Source organism: Chiloscyllium punctatum, unplaced genomic scaffold (assembly GCF_047496795.1).
Source record: "Chiloscyllium punctatum isolate Juve2018m unplaced genomic scaffold, sChiPun1.3 scaffold_171, whole genome shotgun sequence".
Taxonomy (NCBI): Eukaryota; Metazoa; Chordata; class Chondrichthyes; order Orectolobiformes; family Hemiscylliidae; genus Chiloscyllium; species Chiloscyllium punctatum.
In genome coordinates, this window is record NW_027309905.1 from 403,774 (window position 1) to 408,792 (window position 5,019).

Genomic DNA, 5,019 nt, shown 5'->3' on the forward strand with positions numbered 1-5,019 from the left:
TCCACTCTCTGATGCTGAATGTTCTGTACTCAGCAAATATCTGAACATTACCTCTCTGTGCCCCCACTTTAAGGAATTTTAGGCATGACATTTAGTTGAGCTCTTCCGCTGCGTTCGCCTCAGTGCCCATTTCTTTCAGCAATATTCCTCTCCCTGTTCCAAATACGCCGTTACCCAGCTCCAACACTCTCCCTCCACCTGGACTCCTCCCTCTGGCCTTTACCTGAACTAAATCGGTTCGTTGATAAATCTCAACTTGACATTGGTTGTCGTAATTTCTCTGCACTTGCCTCACTAAATCCATACTATCAATGTCCGAACAGCCTATACTCCATGTGCTAAGGTCCAACTCTGACTGTGTTATTCAGCCTGTGCTGACAAGGGTGGTGCTGCTATAGTCTGGTGGACTGACCTCGACATTGCAAAGGTTGAACGCCCACTCTCAGGTACTGCCTCTAATCTCCCCCTAGACCATGACCCTACCATGGCACATCTGGCAATTGTATCAACTATGATAACTGACCACATTTCATTGGAGATTTCTGCCCCACTCGCCCCACGCCCCTAACTGCCCCCGAGCTGATAATCCTCTGATAGCAGAGCTCGCTTCTATCTCCTCTCAAAAGTTCACAAACAGAACAGCCCAGGCAGACCCATTGCTTCAGCCTGCTCCTGCCACACGGCGGAAGTGCACGGATACACACTTGGGCCCCAGTTATGCCTGTTTCTTCCTGGGGAACATCGACCATTCCCTGTTCCAGTTCTACTCCAGCACCCATCCACAAATCTTTGTCCGATACACAGATGATATCATCGCTGCTGCATCTCTCTCTTGTCCGGAATTGGAAAAGTTCACCGATTTCACTTGGAATTTGAAACTCTCCATCACTTTCACCTGGTCGATCTCTGGCTCCTTACTTCCTTTCCTCAACATTCTTGCTTCCATTTCTGGGGATAGCCAGGCAACTGATATCCAGTATTAACCCACCGATTCCCACAGGTTCCTGGAGTATTCATCCTCACATCTGGTTTCCTGTTGTAGACTCAATTCCATTCCCCCAGTTCCTCAATCTCCACCGCATTGCTTCTGATGATACTAAATTCAACAAGGAAGCCTTTGAAATGTCCACCTTGTTCCTCAATCAAGGGATTCCCCATCACTGTTGACAACAGGCTCCTCAACTGAGTCTGATCCATCTCCTGCACTTCTAGCCTGCCCCTCCCCTTCCCTCTCGCAACGGAGTTTCCCTTACCCTTGCCTACTATCCCAGCAGCATTCACATGCAGAGGATCATCAGCCCACATTTCCCCCACCTTCAGCGAGATGCCCCACCTCCACATATTCACCTCTCAACTTGACATTGTCCACCTTCTAGAGGGATTATTCCCTCCAGGATACACTGGTCTACTCTTTATTCACTCCCACCACAGGTCCACTTCACTTTCCCCTGCCGGAGGTATGACACATTCCCATTTAGATTAGATTAGATTAGATTACTTACAGTGTGGAAACAGGCCCTTCGGCCCAACAAGTCCACACCGCCCCGCCGAAGCGTAACCCACCCATACCCCTAGATCTACCTCTACCCCTAACCTAACACTACGGGCAATTTAGCATGGCCAATTCACCTGACCTGCACATCTTTGGACTGTGGGAGGAAACCGGAGCACCCAGAGGAAACCCACGCAGACACGGGGAGAACGTGCAAACTCCACACAGTCAGTCGCCTGAGGCGGGAATTGAACCCGGGTCTCTGGTGCTGTGAGGCAGCAGTGCTAACCACTGTGCCACCGTGCCGCCCATTTACCTCCCTCCTCATCAGTATCAAAGGGCCCAACTATACCTTCGAGGTGAAGCAGCACCTTACCAACATTTCCCACAATCCAGTCTACCTCATGCGCTGCTCACAATGTGGTCTCCTCTACATTGGGGAAATGAAGGGTAGACTGGGTGACCGCTTCACAGAACATCCAAGTTGGACCGCTGCAGATGACTCTGAGCTTTCAGTTGCCTGCCAGTTTAACAGCCCATCCTGTTTCCTGACCAATATCGCTGTGTCAGGCTTGCTGCAGTGTTCCAGGCAAATTCAACGCAAGCTAAAAGAACTACACCTCATTTTCCATGTGCGGACTCTGCAGTCCTTTAGACTCAAAATCAAGTTCAATAATTTTTGGGCCTGAAATCCCCAAAGTCCTAGCCCCCTATCCATACACCAGGCCGAGTTGTCACATAGCCTTCCATTACTCACACCCTATTGTTAGCTACTAACAGTCTCCATTAAGAGCTATCCAGTCTCTTCTGCATATAAAACAACATTTTCCGTGTTACTATCAGTTCTGAGGAAGGGGCACTGGACCTGAAACGTTAACTCTGATTTCTTTGCACAGATGATGCCAGACCTGCTGAGCGATTACAGCAACTTCTGTTTTGTTTCAACATGTTCATCGCAAGGTCTCACAATGCAATACGTCATCGATATTTAGAGCCCTGTCAAACATAGGAACTTTGTAATTTCTCATTTAAAATCAATAACAAATTACTCGAGATTCAACTAAGATAACAGCTTTGCTGCTATCATTCAGATCAGACACTTTGTCACAGTTCAGAAAGAAGAAAGAAATTAAAAGAGCTGGAGTGAAACTCAGTAAATCTGGCAACATCTGAACAGAGATGCAAAAAATTAACCTTTGATTCTAATAGGACTTTTCAGAACAGTGTCACATCATATTACATATGTTAATTGTGCTGCTCTCTGCAGACACATCCTCACGTTTTTTGTTTATCCAGGATTTTCTGTTTGCATTTCATGTTTCCATTATCACTTTATTGCATGTTTCTTGACAGGTCTACATGTTGACCTTGGTAATGTTTGGACAATGTGGTACTTTCATGTTTCTATTACTGTTGGTGTTTCTGTGATACCTGAATTACAGCCGAAATCTGTCTCTTCTTTAAGATCAAAAGTAAAAAGAAAATCTCAACATCTTGTAAATCTCAGGAAATCTATTTTGTTTGACAATACATTTTAGAGGCAGCTGAACTTCATGAAATAATAGCAATAGATTTTTGATGATGGAACACTTGTGTCCTTCATTGAACAAGCTTGTCTCCCCAATCTCTAAAAGCTTTCAATGCATAACATAGAATTATTACAGCAAAGGTGGTGAAAACTCAGCCCATTGTCTTTTCCAGTTTGGAATGAGCGATATTTCTACAGTCATTCTCTTGTATTGTCACCACACCCCTGTACAGTTTGTTATTAGCATCTGCTTTTAATTGCAAGCATCCTGCCAGATATGAACAACATGATCAATCTCAAACAAAAACAGACGTTGGAGGGAAAGCTCAGCAGGTCTAGCCGTATCTGTGAAGAGACATCAAAGTTAATGCTTCAGATGCGGTGACACTACTCAATCTGTATTCCCAATGATGAAATGGTGTGTATATATAATATAGTTCACTTTATCACATTTACAATTATCCGGTTCACTTCACATTGTCATTGAGCATTACATATCCCAAGCGTTGGCTCGTTCCTTGTTGTGAACTATATTTAATTCTATCTGACGTTAAGAGTGATGATGACTGGGGAATATCATTGTACTCCCCATGCAGTCTCCACAGCCACTATCCCCATTCCGCCCGATCTACTCGGTAAGTCTGACTTATTAATTCATAAGTCTTAATGAATAAGTTCACTTTTGGTTTTGGGCTGAGGGGAAAAAAGGTGAAAAATTATTGCTTTACAGCAAATAAAACTGCATTAAGATGTTTGTCAATTTGTATAAATTAATTACTGAAGCATATTCTATATGGAAGGTCCAACGTTTCTTTATTAGAGCAGTGAGAGGACCATTCAGAGAAGTCCACACTTCCTGTCTATGTTCAGGGCAATTGTGCCCAGTGACAGTCTGTTGGCTGGGGTTTGTTCCCGTGAAGGAGAGATCAGCACAGTAACAACATCCTGACTGTGTTTCTTTATTTTGTGGAGGGGCAGAGATTCCGGGTATGATGACGACAGCATTGCAAACGTACATCAAGGCAGAGTATTCTAGCCTGCGATCAGAAAACTTCCATCATTCTCCCTCACAACTGACTTCACTCGAGGAATTGGCGATGGGAGATGTGACCAATAGCCAGCAATGTCAGAATCCAGTCCAGTCCAGTCCAGTTATATTGTGAACTGAATGTGCTGTATTGAAAGCCAGACCTGTTTGCTCAGTGACCGCAATTGATGTCAGTCTCCATACATTGTAACTGTGCCCTATTGGTGAGGGGCTTCACTCAGTGCGCTGTCCCAGCCGAGGAGCCAATGCATCAGCTTCAACAGTAACAGAGATCAGCAGCTGGAGAGACGTGGAGAGGACAGATCTGAATCTGCGAATAATGGACTGGATAATTACACAAATGGAGAGGAGGCTTTCCTTGGGTCTTTACAACATTTCCCTCTGTCGGAAATGTTTACCTTATCGGATATTAGTGGTGCTGATTGGGCGGAGTGGAGAGTGTGTTACTCCTGGTGGAGGAGCGACGCTCCGAAATCTAGTGCGCTTCCAATTAAACCTGTTGGACTATAACCTGGTGTTGTGTGATTTTTAACTTTGTACACCCCGGTCTAACAGCGGCGTCTCCAAATCATAACCTATTCTCGCTATTGTTGGTGTTCTCTACCTCTGTCCATTCATTAAGCCCATAAACAATTTTGAACTTCATTGCAATTTCTATTATCTATATTTGCCAATGAAAAAAACTTTTATCTTCAATTTCAATTGCAGTTTCCATTCATCTGAATTGCAGACCACTCCCTTACAAACATCTGAGAACAAAACTGTGCACAACCTCGAGATCTCTTATTGCCCTGAACTGATTTATGTATCTTGTTCTCTCTGTCACGAACCCTGTCCACTACCAGGTCATAATATCCCCAGTCTTCATCTCTGCGTCAGTGCTGTGGCTGAACAAACCATTGTCTGCACGTTGGTAAAATTCAGACTTTATGTTTCAAGCTCTCTTCTGGC